The sequence below is a fragment of the Lemur catta genome, chromosome 12, assembly GCF_020740605.2.
Source record: "Lemur catta isolate mLemCat1 chromosome 12, mLemCat1.pri, whole genome shotgun sequence".
Lineage (NCBI taxonomy): Eukaryota > Metazoa > Chordata > Mammalia > Primates > Lemuridae > Lemur > Lemur catta.
The window spans coordinates 35083350-35097326 of record NC_059139.1 but is presented as its reverse complement, the minus strand read 5'-3'; the positions used below and the strand labels follow the sequence as shown (position 1 = coordinate 35097326).

Genomic DNA, 13977 nt, shown 5'->3' with positions numbered 1-13977 from the left:
ATAGAGTAAATTAAACTAGAAAGAAATGTGAAGGCACAGCTGTGTATCATAAGCATAAGGCAAAAGTCTTCAGGTGAGTGTGAACGGGATGCAGGTAATGCCATTAACAGCAACAGGAGATAGAAAAAATTGAGACACTATGACAAATATTGGTCTGACAAGTAAAAATGTATTAAGCAGAATCTTAAAATATTAGGATTAGAGTAAAATTTTACATCTGTATTACACTTCACGATTAATAAAATGCCTCCATATACATTATGTCTGTCAGTTTAATGAAGAAACTAAGGCCAAAAGAGGTGAATATACGAAGTCATACAGGCCTTTTTCTAGAGACTGCACATCCAACCTAAACCAAATCTCCTTTTCAACTCTCAAGCCATTACTCTTTTCTACATCGTTACCCTTACCTGGACCTAAACTGTTACCTAAACATTTTTATCAAAAATGAAACATAAAAGTTGCTTGAGTCAAAGAAAGTTAAAAATCTGGCCTGGGTTTACAATCTATCCTCCTTTGCTTATTTTACTCTTAGACTAGAAGTTTCCATCACTATCCCTTTTTCCCGTAACTCTCCCAATTGTATTTTTTTCTTTTGCTCACTCCGGTTCTTCCACCATTACTCTTCCTTTCCTCAATTTTAATGTATCAGCAGCTTTAAGCACAAAAACCCAAGTAGTAATTTCAATTTAAATATAAAGAAAAAGTAAAACAGAACTAATATGCATTTAGCTCCATACCTGTGGAAAGCAGCTATGGGTGTAGGAGATCCAAATATAACCTAAAATCACACTTTAATTTTTAGTTAACCAAAGTTATCTCCCAAATAGCAAAACTAACAGAAACTTCTATCTCTTAGCTTATCTCCAAACTCCATTAGTAGTTTGTAATCAACATCAACCAAAGAGAAGCAGCATATGGAAAGAAAAACAAAAATATCAAGGATAATGTTCAAATAGAATGAATTAGTAAAGTCAAATCCACAAGAAGGCAGTGTAAGTATGGCACAGTGATTAACAGCGTGGGTTCTTAAGTCAGAATGCTTGAACATTTGGTCAAAATTCCACTTCTTACCAAGTAACTTTCTCCCAGTGCCAGCCTCCCAAAATTTTAATTTTCTCACCTACACCACTGAGACTATAATAGTACTTTCCTCATACGATTACTATTAAGAATTAAGATATACCAGATAAAGTACACAGCAAAACACATGACACCATCATCATCTGTAAACGTTAGCCTTTATGATTATTATTTTTAAACCTATGGTTTAAACTCAGGGAAAAAAAGGAAAAAATATGAATAGGGGAGATAGGAGAAAAAGAGGTATACTTCTGAGGAAAAGAAGCAGTCCAGCAATTGCTCCAATTATTAACTAGTGGTACTATCTATTTCAATCCCCAGAAAATAAAATACTGAAAATATTTATCAAAATGTTCAAGTAAATCCATCCTTGAACAATTGCTTTCAACAAAGTTCCCAAATGACTATTCAAGGATTAAAGTTAACTGTTAAAAACCCTAGTCTCAGGAGTAATTTTTATACTGATACTCCCGCTTAGGGTAATATCAATAGGGGCAATTTAAAAGGAAAACAATCACTAATAAATGTTATATATGGTTCTTTTCTATGAACTGATTCCAGTTCAACTTCTTAATCACATTGATAATACATAATCTCAGACAAGTAACTTGAAAATTCATTAAATTGAAAAATGCATAAAATACAGGCTCTCTCAAATGAAGGGGAGCAGAACATTTTCACCAATTTGAAAAATCAAGCTAGAAACACAATTAGAATGACTACACTTAGATCTAACAGAGAAAACACATATAATCTAGTCTATTATGACAGAATTACTAAACTCTCTAATCTCAATTTTAAAGCAGAAAATAAATTCTGCATCTGAAGACCTACATTCTTTTTGACTCTACCACTTCTTTTACTCTGTGTGAGCTAACAAGATTCAACAGTTTTGCAAAAAAAACTCTTTCAAAATAAATGAGCAACTGACAAGTTATTAGGCCATTTTGATAAGGTGTTCAAAAATTACATTTTATCTCAGAAAGATAGTTCAATTTAATAAATTCAAATTAATTCTAGGTACATTGATGTGTTCATTAACATTAATTGCTTAAAAATAAATTTTAGTGTATTTTAGATTTTTATACCATTTATTCTGATATAAATGACAAACCTTACATATGGAAAATGTACATTTTGGTAAGTTTTGACACTTCTGAATCCATCAACAGAATTAAGATAAATTATCTTTCATTCCCTAATCTCATGATCCTTGGTAATTCCTATTTTCCACCCTTCCCCGTATTAGTGTATCTCTTTAAAAAACACTACTGAATACCTATGATTCACTGAAAAACTAAATGTAGAAACTAATGGTAACTAAAAACACCACTCAATCTTGAAAAATACAAGATAATTCTCCCATCTGTCAAAAGGAATTTCTATTATAGCAACTAATAGTCACAACCTTAAAAAAAATAATAATAAAGCTTTGTTTATAAACTTAAGCCAGCATAACCTTCCTGGGAGAAAAAAATGTGTACTCATAGTTTCTTTTTTTTTTTTTTCTGGTGCTATTACTGCTGTAGATAGTTTCTTAAAGGTTCTTAATTCAGCTTGCTCAGTTCCTCTGTTTCTGTTCCTGGTAATGACTCTTTTTTTTTTTTTTTTTTTTTGGCAAGTAAAATCTTAAAGAATAATTTAAAATACAAAACCACTTCAAATTGTTTCAGAAAGTTAATTTCTATAATGGATTAAAATGTTAGGACACAGTTATCTCTCAAGACAAGCCATGTCATGAAATATCAGATTAGAAACCAAGACCTGTATTATAGTTTTAAACAACTAAACAACTCTAAACTGAACACTAAACTTCATTTGGAATGCAGTTTAAACCCACACTTAAGACTGCAAACTGGCTATCAAGACATGAAGTATTTGTTGGGTTTTTTTCCTACATTTCTACCACACTATGGATCCATAAAGCCTGAGGGGAACATTGGCCATATGAATTTAGTTTTTCACTTTAAAAGTACAAAAGCTTTTAATTTAGCACTGTTTGAATCCGAAATATTCTCAAGGTTTAAGTCTTTTTTTCTGCATTTCTATGTACTCAGACAATGGCTAATAGTTGTTTTCAGACTGTCCAGGAAACTGAAGCCAAGCAATATTATTTCAAGAAACTGAAAGGCTTCCAAGAATAACATAGGATAAACTTAACTCTCATTACAGTTTACAAATGAACATTTGATTTGTTCACCATAATGGTACTTACAAATTCCAACAGGACTGCACAGGAAGGTGTTGATTTCTTCTCTGTAATCTTTATGTTTTCCAGTTTGTTTTTTTATTTTGTATCCTCTAAAATAATATCCAAGTTCTTTGAAGATACTTAACCTATGACTATTTGACATAGAGTTACTTCAAGTCAGCTACCCATACTTCTGTTTTAAAGTTTTCATATGGCTATCTCCAGAATTAGCCAAGTTCCTTGGATTTAAGATCAAAGTCTTCTGTATTATTCCATGTACTTGACACTGTTGTATTTATCCACTCCAGATGAAATATCCAATTTATGAGCCAAAAAGCAAAAACAAAAAGAAAATTTCACATCTGAAGAGCATTCCTAAATATCAGGATATACACAGACACACATAGCTATCTCAATACTACTATGCTGCTGGGAAACAGCAACATCTTAAATTTCCATGTAAATAAAAGATAAAAGGGAAAAAACTCTGTATTCTTTCAATGTATTCATTTAGAAAAGCTGTCCCATTGTGACATGAAAAGGACTGAGGTCAAAAATTCCTAAAACTTCTAATAACGGTAAAAATAAACTGCCATGAAACTTCAGCAATATTTAAACAGTCATTTGAAACTGGTGAAACTACTCAGTAAACAAATCAAACATATCTTACAGTTTGGGCTGAAGAACACCAACAGGGGAGGGTGGGGAGGGGAGGCAAAAATACCACCAGCTGAAATACTTTAACCAGTTATATAATCCGCTTGAACCAAAATACTGAAGAAACGCCTGGGTCTCTTTTTAAGTAGCTTGTTGAATTGTTCACTACTATCAATTCACTTCAGAGATGATTCTTGCCAATTTTAATAAACTTCTGGGGCAAAATTATCCAAAAACATTGTAATTCCAAAATGGCCACTTGAAATATCCGGGGCCTTTTACACAAACCTAGTAGATGATCTTCATATCTGAGTAATTCAATCACCTGTAAAAGTTATATAAAAAAAAATTACACAGTGCGTTTTAATTTTGAATTAAAAATCAATCACTACCTCAAAGAGACAAACTCTGGAGAGAAAGTCACATCAGTATAATCCTACAAGAGACTAGAAAAGGGTTTTGCCCAAGCAAGCACCCAATAAGTACACTAAATGAAAAGGACTTCGGAGTAGAGGGAGGGAAAAACGGTGGATGATGGTATTATGGGGGTGAAGTACTGATTTGAACTGGGAACGGGGTGCAATGTAACATTGGGGGATTATATAAGCGTGCCTTCTTACATTTCTTTAATAAATATTAAAACTATGAAATTGGCACACAGTCTTACAAAAGACCTCTAATTCTATTCAACGTACCAAAGGAAAACGAACAGACAGGTGTGCGGCCATCGGAGCATTAGTAAATGAAACTTAGAGAACGAAGAGTATAAAGAAAAAGACGCTCCCTCCAAATTAGAATGTCTATGAGAGGCATATTTCCCCCACTAAGGCTACCAGGATGGATGAGAAGTGGGACAAGAACGTTTCTTAAATTCGCCTGAGGAGATTTTCCCGCTTCTGAGGGCAGCAAGGGGGATATAAGGTGTAGGTTCCCATTTCCTCGAATTAAGAAAACAGGTTTCTCCCAAAACTGAGGGGGTGGAAGGTACCGGGCCCTTGTCACAAACCACAGAAAGAATGGTTGTCTCCCCCCAAAAAAAGATCCCCTCAGACTCCACAGGACTCAGAGGGACAAGGTAGTTACTCGCCTCAGTCCACGGCAAGTGCCACGGTCCTGGAAGAGGCGGGGAGAGCTGGGGCACTGCTTTAGAAACAGCCGAAGGCCACAACTCGGCCTCAACTCCCTCGGCCCTCTGAGAGGGGTGGTGATGCAAAAGGAGGCGGGCGTGTGCAAGAGGCCCGAGGAAGGAAGACCGAGCACGGAGGGCGTCGGACTCGTTCCCAGCCTCCACCAAACACCAAACACCCAACACCCCCCCACTCAGCCGCCAAGGCTAAGCCACCCACCCCCTCCCACAACCGCCGCCTCCGCTGCACCGGGGCCGAGTCGATACCCACACGGGCCTCTCCGCGCCTCCCTCCCCTTTCCCTCCTTGCTCCCCGCCGCCCCCCCGTCTGCGGGCAGCCTCACACCTCGCGCCGCCAACGCCGCTCCCGACCCCTCACACCCCAACGCCGACAGGGCAGCCCCCTCCTCCCCCGGGCTCCGGCACGGAACACAGGGAACGGTGTTACCTTCTGCCTCACCAGAGGTGCCCCTGGCCTGGGGGTGCCGCTGCGCTCGATCCCGGGAGGAGGTTTTCGGTACTTTGAATAATCCCCTTTTGCCGCTTTTCCCTCCCCCACAACCACTCTCAGTCCCAAAATGGCGCCGACCCGATCCGCAATGTTCTGGGCCAAGTCTCGCGAGATCGTGGAAGGTGGCGAGGCGGGGAAGGAACTACAGGGGTTGAGGAAAAGGGGGGGAGAAGGCGGGGCGAGGAAAAGAAGGAGGGAGAAAGGGTGTGGAAGAAGCAGTGCGAACGAACCTACTGGGCGGGGCAGCAGGAAGAGCGCCTACACCAGAGAACCTTCTGGCCCAAGCAACCGCTCACGCCCCGGTCAGAGAAGCTCCGCCCTCTACGTCGGGCGGCTGGGGGGAGGGGAGAAGGGGCGTGGCTACGACTGGGGCGGGGCTTCGAGGAGGCCCCGGAGCAGGGGCGCGCGGGGGGCGGTGGCTCCGCGCGGTGACGTCAGGAGCAGCTGGAGTCGGGGATTACCCCCTGCTGCTGACGTGTGGATGGTGAACAATCGGGAACGTTCGGTGAAAGGGGGAATTCCCCGCCGCTCCCTGAGGAGCCCCTCCTCCCACCCCTCCCCCCGCCCGGGGCCGCCTCGGAGCCCGGCCTGGTGGGGCCGCGAGAAGCGAGTGGCTGCCGCGCGGGCTCGGGTGGCGCGCGCCGCGACGTCTTCCCCGGCTCGAAGCTCGGTGGAGCCGCGGCGCGCGCCTCTCGCCGGGTACCGCGCTCGGGCCCGGGTGACTCGGAGCTCACGCATCGTCCGTACGCGGCCCTGCGCGGGCGGGCGGAGCGGCGGCCGTGCAGGCGCGGGGGTGACGGGGCACCCTGAAGCTGCGGGTCCGCGGTCGCACCTCCATGCGGAGCGAGTCGGACCTTAGCGCTGCGTGGGAGGCCGGGAGCTGATAAAACGAGACTCGCTGGGAACCCAGCCCAGATTCTCAAAGGCCAAAAATGGCTATTAGGTATAATCATGCTAATGATCATTTTTCTGTCTACTAAATCTACGGTAGATAAATTATTTCAGCAGAGGTCTCAGAGCCCCGCATGGCCCATGCGATTTTTTTTTTAATGAATGTCATGGTATTCACAGTTGTTTCTCTAATTGTGATACCTTTTCGCCTAAACGGAAGGCTCACTTTGAAACCGGGGAAAGTCCGAATTCCAGGGAAAGACAAGTAACCACGTTCGTTTAGAGGGAAGGTGGGCGGGGGTGTCTTAAGGAGAGAAAAGCTGGAAAACAGAAGTATCTGGCTTTTCGCCCTCTCCCACGGCACAAGGGCTTCCTACACAGAAACTTTGTGGTACTTTTATGTGCATTATGGGGTTTGTAGTTTAATGGACTGCTTCTAAAAGATCCCCGAAAGACTGCTGGAATGTAAACTCACCAAAATTTATACTTCCCAACCGTTTATTTCGGTTTTCATCGGGAGATGGCCGCTTTTGGCAATTAATGCCCCTGCTGGGTGCTAAGGAAAGGGAATTAACACTTGCGAGATGCCTTGTCTGTGCTAGGCATTTTAATCCTTGTATCAGCCTCTGGTGGGTGGTGTTTGCCTCATTTTGCAGATGAGGGAAATGGTTCAGATTAACGTGTTTAACGTTATGCAATATAGAAGTTGGGCGGCACACTTTGTACCAGGTTTAAACTCAGATCTGTTGGGGTCTTGATCCACATTCTTTTCTCCACACCACGTTGCTTCGGTAGAAGGAATTTATGTATTGAGAGAGGACATGCTTATGCTTTTATTTCTAAGCATGATGTCAAGCCAGAAAAAAAGGAAGCAAAAAGAAAAAGCTGATAATTTAAACACACACAAATTGTGCCTTTCATATGATTAAAAAACACTATAAACTTGAAAAGCAGTGAAATGGAAAAACAATTGTACATGTACAAGCAGATTATTTTTAATTTAGTATCTAATGTTTGATTTACATAATATATTAAGAACTTTTACAAATGATTAAGGAAAAGATAACCACAATTACTCAAAAAAGTCAAAGGACATGAACAGGCTAGTCATGTATGTGTATATATACTAGGGGAGGAGGATCAGTAATTATGTGAAAAGATATTCTACCTCACCAAAAATCAGAAAAAAATGAAAATAAAACTAACAGTGATATGCCACTTTTTACCTAGCAAATTGGCAAACATTAAAAAGACTAAAAACCTACATGAGAATATAAGAAACTGGCATTTATTTACATTAACCATATCAAGAATGAAAATCTGTATGGCCTTTCTGGAAGATAACATGGCTTTTATAAAAATTTTAAAGTCTTTAAGATACCCTTTACAAAGTTATTTTACACCTTGGAATTTATTTTAATAAAATAACAGGAAAGGGTCTAACAATTTGTAAAGATATTCAGAGATAACTGGTTTATAACCATAAAAAAATTGGAAACAACATAAATGCCTATAAGTAAAGAGATTGTGAAAATAAATTATGTTACATCCATAGAGTAGAATATGAAGCCATTAACAATGTTTATAAAAAATAATCACATGAAAAGATGTTCACAGCATACTATTGAAAAAAAATAAGAGGCAGATTACAAAACTATCTCATTTTTGTCAAATAAAAAAGTATAATCAGGGGACAATGTCTGACAGAATAGACACAAAATGTTAATAATGTTTATTTCTAGGTGGCAAACTAATAAAGAATCTTTATTTTATTCCTTATACTTCCAAGAAGCATGTGTTACTTTTCTAATCATAGAAAAAAAAGTACTCAAGGCTGGGCATGGTGGCTCAGGCCTGTAATCCCAGCACTTTGGGAGGCTGAGGTGGGAGGATAGCTTGAGCCCAGAAGTGCAAGACCAGCTTGGGCAACATAGTCAGACCTAGTCTCTACAACAAATAAAAATTTAAAAAATATTTTAAAAGCTACTTAAAATATATACAAAGTTTTGTCTCTAACCAGTAACATGTTTTCTTTTTTTTTTTTTAGTATAAATTTAATTTAATTTTTTTTTGGCTAGTTGATTCAGCAGGTGAGTTGTTACATGTTTTCCATTATTTTCTTCTTCTTCTTCTTCCTTTTTTTTTTTTTTTTTGTGACACAGTCTCACTCTGTTGCCCAGGTTGAAGTGCTGTGGCCATCAGCCTAGCTCACAGCAACCTTAAATTCCTGAGTTCAAGCAATCTTCCTGCCTTAGCCTCCCGAGTAGCTGGGACTACTGGTGTGCGCCACCACGCCCAGCTAATTTTTTTCTATTTTTAGTTTTCTGGCTAATTTCTTTCTATTTTTAGTAAAGACAGGGGTCTCGCTCTTGCTGAGGCTGGTCTTGAACTCGACCTCATGCGATCCTCCCACCTTGGCCTCCCAGAATGCTAGGATTACAGGTATGAGCCACACCCTGCCTATTTTCCTATTTTCTTCTATTTTTTTTTTGTTTTCTTTTTTTTTTTTTTTACCAGTAACTGATTGTGTTGCTTTGAAAATTATTTTATTTTACTCATTTAGTGAAATCTAAACAAGGGATTTATCACATAAAAATAGATTATTTTAATCTATTAAGGAACATGGCATTATAGTAGTTTAAGGGAAGAGAACTATTAATAACATTTCTTTAGCCAAGCTCTATGCAAGAACTTTTAAATAAATTAGCTTAATTGTCTCAATAAGCTTATAAATATTAGCCACAAAGAGCTTAAGTAACTTGCTCCAAAATTATATCAGCCCAAGTATACAATGTCATATAAACAAAGGTATTCATTTCCAATTTGTAATAGTGAAAACCAGAAAACCTAAATGTCCACCAACCAAGGAATCGTTTTAAAAAATTAAGGTATATCTATATAATAGGATATTATACAACTGTTCAAAAAAATAAAGTAAACCAATACATACAAATACAGATATTCAATATTTTGTTAAGAGGTAACAGCATGTGACAGAACAATATATTAATATGTATCATGATCACCATTGTGTTTTTTGAAAAGTATGTTTATAGGAATGGACAATGCCTAAAGAATAACCTTTTAGTGTTCATCAAATCAGGACTTTTTGCTGTTATACTATTTGAATATACTATTTTATAATAATTTAATGTTTAGAACTTAATTGCCCAAAGATCTGCAACAACTAAGAAGCAGAATAAATATTTGTATAGGAAACCTTCTTGAATCCCTCAAAACTAAATCTTGTGTTCCTCTTTTTTGTTCCCATTATAAACTCTGTGCTTACCTCTATAAATAATTATCTACCAGTTTCTACCTCTACCTTAATCCTGGAAAGATGTCCAGGGCCTTCCTCATCATTCTTCTTATACTTACTATACTAGATTATAATTGCTTGATTTCTTACCTGTCTCTACCACTGGACTCAAAGATCCTTAAAAATAGTGATTGTGTCTTACTCATATTTGTCCATAGCAACCAGTACAATTTCTACCACAGTGACAATTCTCCAATAATTTTTTTAAACATAAATTTATTACATGCACACATGTGCATGGGAGCCATATATAGATTATGAACTCCCCTGTAATATTTGTTAAATGCATGGCTACCCTACCTTTTGCCTTTGTGTTAGGCACTGTCTGCAATTCTCAGGTACTCCTTATTCTTGAACATTCTGTGCAAATATTGTTTCCTATAACAAGATTGCCTTTCTCCTGCCCACTCTCTACTTTTCAAATTCTCATTTGTTATTCCTAAGAGACCTGTTCAAATAACACACTATCAGGTAAAGCTCAAAACTTCCTTCTCTGGACTCTCACATGGATTTAATCCCACTTTTATCACTGTTTTATCTGTTTGTTCTCCCTTATGTCCCCTTTTCCAGAAGGTGAAACTCCAGTCAGGGATGCTGTTCTATGCATCCCCTACTCTAAACCAATTCTCAGCCCATAAGAGGCCTCAGTAAATTGAGTTTCATTGAGTATTTATTGGGGCTCATAGTAGTCTCAATAAATATTGCTGGTGACATGATAGAAGCATCTAGAAGCCACCAGCTCCTGTTCCCATGAACCAGCACAGCCTGACCAGTCTGAGTTGGCTGCCAAGGTGCAGAGGTCCCCCTTTATTCTCTATTCACTACCAGTTATGGCCCTGCTGTTGTGCTTTGGCTATTCACAGACCTTCTGAGTTGAGGCTCAAATATCTTACTTGGAGAAAATCAGAAACTCACAGAGCCTTTCTTCTTGGTATAATCAAATATATTTGCACACCCCTTTTTCTTCTGGCAAGTTTCACAGTTTTGTGTTGATCTGTTTAATGGGTCCCTCTTCCCAATGGAGAGAGCCCATTTCCATTTTCTTCACGGCTGTATCCCCAGCACCTGGCACAATGCGGGACACAGGGTACAAGCTACCTGGAGGAATGAATGAATGGTTACTGAAAATAAAAAACATTGTGAAGAGAAATGTTTCAGGAACAACCTGCCCTATAAGAAATAAAAGGTTGGCCGGGTGCGGTGGCTCACGCCTGTAATCCTAGCACTCTGGGAGGCCGAGGTGTGCGGATCCTTTGAGCTCAGGAGTTTGAGACCAGCCTGAGCAAGAGCGAGACCCCGTCTCTACTAAAAATAGAAAGAAATTATATGGACAGCTAAAAAATTATATATATATATATAAATATATATATACACATGTATATATATACATGTATACATATGTATACATATGTATATATATATATATACACATGTGTGTGTGTGTGTGTGTGTATATATATATATACACATATATATATACACATGTATATGTATATATAAAGTTAGCCAGGCACGGTGGCACATGCCTGTAGTCCCAGCAGTAGGATCGCTTGAGCCCAGGAGTTTGAGGTTGCTGTGAGCTAGGCTGACGCCATGGCACTCTAGCCCGGGCAACAGAGTGAGCAACAGAGTGAAACTCTGTCTGAAAAAAAAAAAAAAAAAAAAAAAGCCAACCAAAGGAAATCACAGATAGAAGTGAAACTAAAGACTTCTCATTTTGGTACCTAGTGTTGAGCCTTTAAGTTTCAGAATTGGAGTAATCATAGATCACTTCAACTTCAGTGAAACTGGAAGCTCTGTTCACACTGACTGGCTTTTGTTAAAATTCATAGGAATTAATATAATATTTTATGATTTGAGAAGCAACTTCGATTATATTTTTACTTATATCTTCCTTTTTAATTGTGAAAATAATACAAGCTGGTTATTAAAAATTTCCAATAATACAAAAGTATATGTTAGAAGGTCCTACTATACTTCAAAATTAAACTTTTGGCCGGGCATGGTGGCTCACACCTGTAATCATAACACTCTGGAAGACCCAGGTAGGAGGATCCCTTGAGGTCAGGAGTTTGAGACCAGGCTGAAAAAGAGTGAGACCCCGTCTCTACCAAAAATAGAAAAAATGAGCTGGTCGTGGTGGCTTGATTCAGCTCCTGGGGAATGGGAAGGGCGGATGGAGGGGCAGGCAGGAGAATTGCTTGAGCCCAGGAGTTTGAGGTTGCTGTGAGCTAGGCTGACACCACGGCACTCTAGCCCAGGCAACAGAGCAAGACTCTGTCTCAAAAAAAAAAATTAAACTTTTATGAACAATTTATTGTGATCCTTCTAGATTTTTTCCTATGCATACATACATATATATTTTACTAAAATTGGATTATACTATATATAACGTTTTGCAGTTTCTTGTTTAAACTTGGTAATATAACATGAACATCTTTACATGTCAGTGCACTTAGCACTAACTTTTTCTTCTTTTTAATTTTCTTTTTTTTTAGAGATGGGTCTTGATCTGTCACCCAGGCTGGCATCCAATGGCAATGCAATGATAGCTCACTGCAGCCTTGAACTCCAGGGCTCTAGTGCTCCTCCTGCCTCAGCCTCCTGAGTAGCTGGGGACTGCAGGCAAACACCACCACATCTGGCTAATTTTATTATTTTTTTGTAGAGAGGAGGGTCTTGTTATGTTGCTCAGGCTTGTCTGGAACTCTTGGCCTCAAGTGATCCTCCTGCTTTATCCTCTTGAGTAGCTCGCTTACAGACGCAAGCAACCATGCCTGGCAACTTATTATTTTTAAAAATTATTTAATAGTCCTTTGAAAGAATTTACCTTATTTAACCAATGCCTTATAGAAGGACATTTAGGTTGTATCTAATTTTCCTCTTAAAAGCTATGTAGTAATGGACATTTCTGAATCTAGAGAGTGTATTTGGAAAGGAAGGAGGGGGAAGTAGTGGAAAAATTATAGTAATATGCCAGTGGGTGAATCATTGAGCTAAGGATGTAGTTTAAAAGGAAGATATGGTAGAAATGATACTATTTATTGATCACTTATGATGAACCAGGACCTAGTTAGATGTGATCCATGCTGCCATTTGCCTTAATAGTGTTACTACTTTTACTACAGACTCAGATTAATCTGGACTCCACATAGCAGTGGAAAGAGCATGGGCTTTGGAGTTAGACCTGCGCTTGAATCCTAGCTGAATTAAATTCAGATTTATTCTGTAATATTAGATGCTGTTGCTGTGCATCTGTTGAGGATACAGAAGTAATTAAGACACAGTTTCCAACTCCAAATTTTTACAGCTTGAGGGACAAAACTGACATGATATCTATTTTGTTCTCTGCTGTGTTTTACCCTGCTTAGCCATAGTAGCCATTCAATAAATATTTGTCAAATGAATGAATTTCAAGACTGTGCCAGGTGCTGTGTTAGAAGCATGTACAGGGTGCTATCAGGTGGCTTTCCAAGAAGAAGCCACAGAAGTTGAGTCTGGCAAGTTGAATAGAATTCCAAGAGGTAGGGCCCTCCAGGTAGAAGCTGTTGCACAACCAGAGTTGCAAGTATGAAAATAAGCCAGAGTAGGGCATTTCCAAAAATGCAAAGAAAAGTGACTGTCACCACCCAGGCTGCTGGGAACCAAGGGAAGGTTGAGATCACATCACAAGGGCCTCAACACTGTGCTGGGGAGATTAGATGTTTATCCTGAGGGCTGTGGAAAGTCTTTTATTTTAGGCCGGAGAAAGACATGATTGGGTTTATGCTTTCGAAAGAGCCTTCTCATGACTCATGATCCTCTGGAAAAGAGATAAGGAAAATGAGACTCCTGGAAGAGATAGAAGCTAAGAAGCTATTGCAATAATCCAGGTGAAAGATGATGGTGGCTGGGACCACTCTGGCCGCCTTTCGGTTTCTCCTACACACCATGGTTCTCCCTGCTGAAGGTCATCATGAAAACTGTTTCTTCTGCCTAGAACACATGTCCTCTACCACTTTCTGCCACCAACTCTTACAAGCTTTTAAATCTCAGCCTAAATGTTACCTCACCTCCATAGGTGGCTGTTCTGACCTCCTACTTCCCTGTACTCTCCCTTATAACACTGATGTTAATTATAAATCAGTTATTTATAAGATTATTTGATTGATATCTGCCTCATGCACTGGACACTAGGTTTCATGAGGAACTGAATGAGT

The 13977-nt window shown here is 39.3% G+C and overlaps 1 protein-coding gene across 4 annotated transcripts in view; it reads right to left on the bottom strand.

Moving 5' to 3' along the window:
* GPBP1 (GC-rich promoter binding protein 1) overlaps positions 1 to 5772 on the bottom strand; it is a 78738-nt gene extending 72966 nt beyond the window's left edge. For 3 of the 4 annotated variants that reach the window (XM_045566337.1, XM_045566339.1, XM_045566340.1), the window contains exons 1-2: positions 5506 to 5772; positions 3299 to 4256 (exon numbers count right to left, since the gene is read on the bottom strand). The gene's annotated coding sequence lies outside the window, so the exon portion shown is untranslated. The remainder of the gene's footprint in view (positions 1 to 3298; positions 4257 to 5505) is intronic. The other variant, XM_045566338.1, reaches the window with a different exon arrangement.
* Positions 5773 to 13977: the final 8205 nt, after the last annotated feature.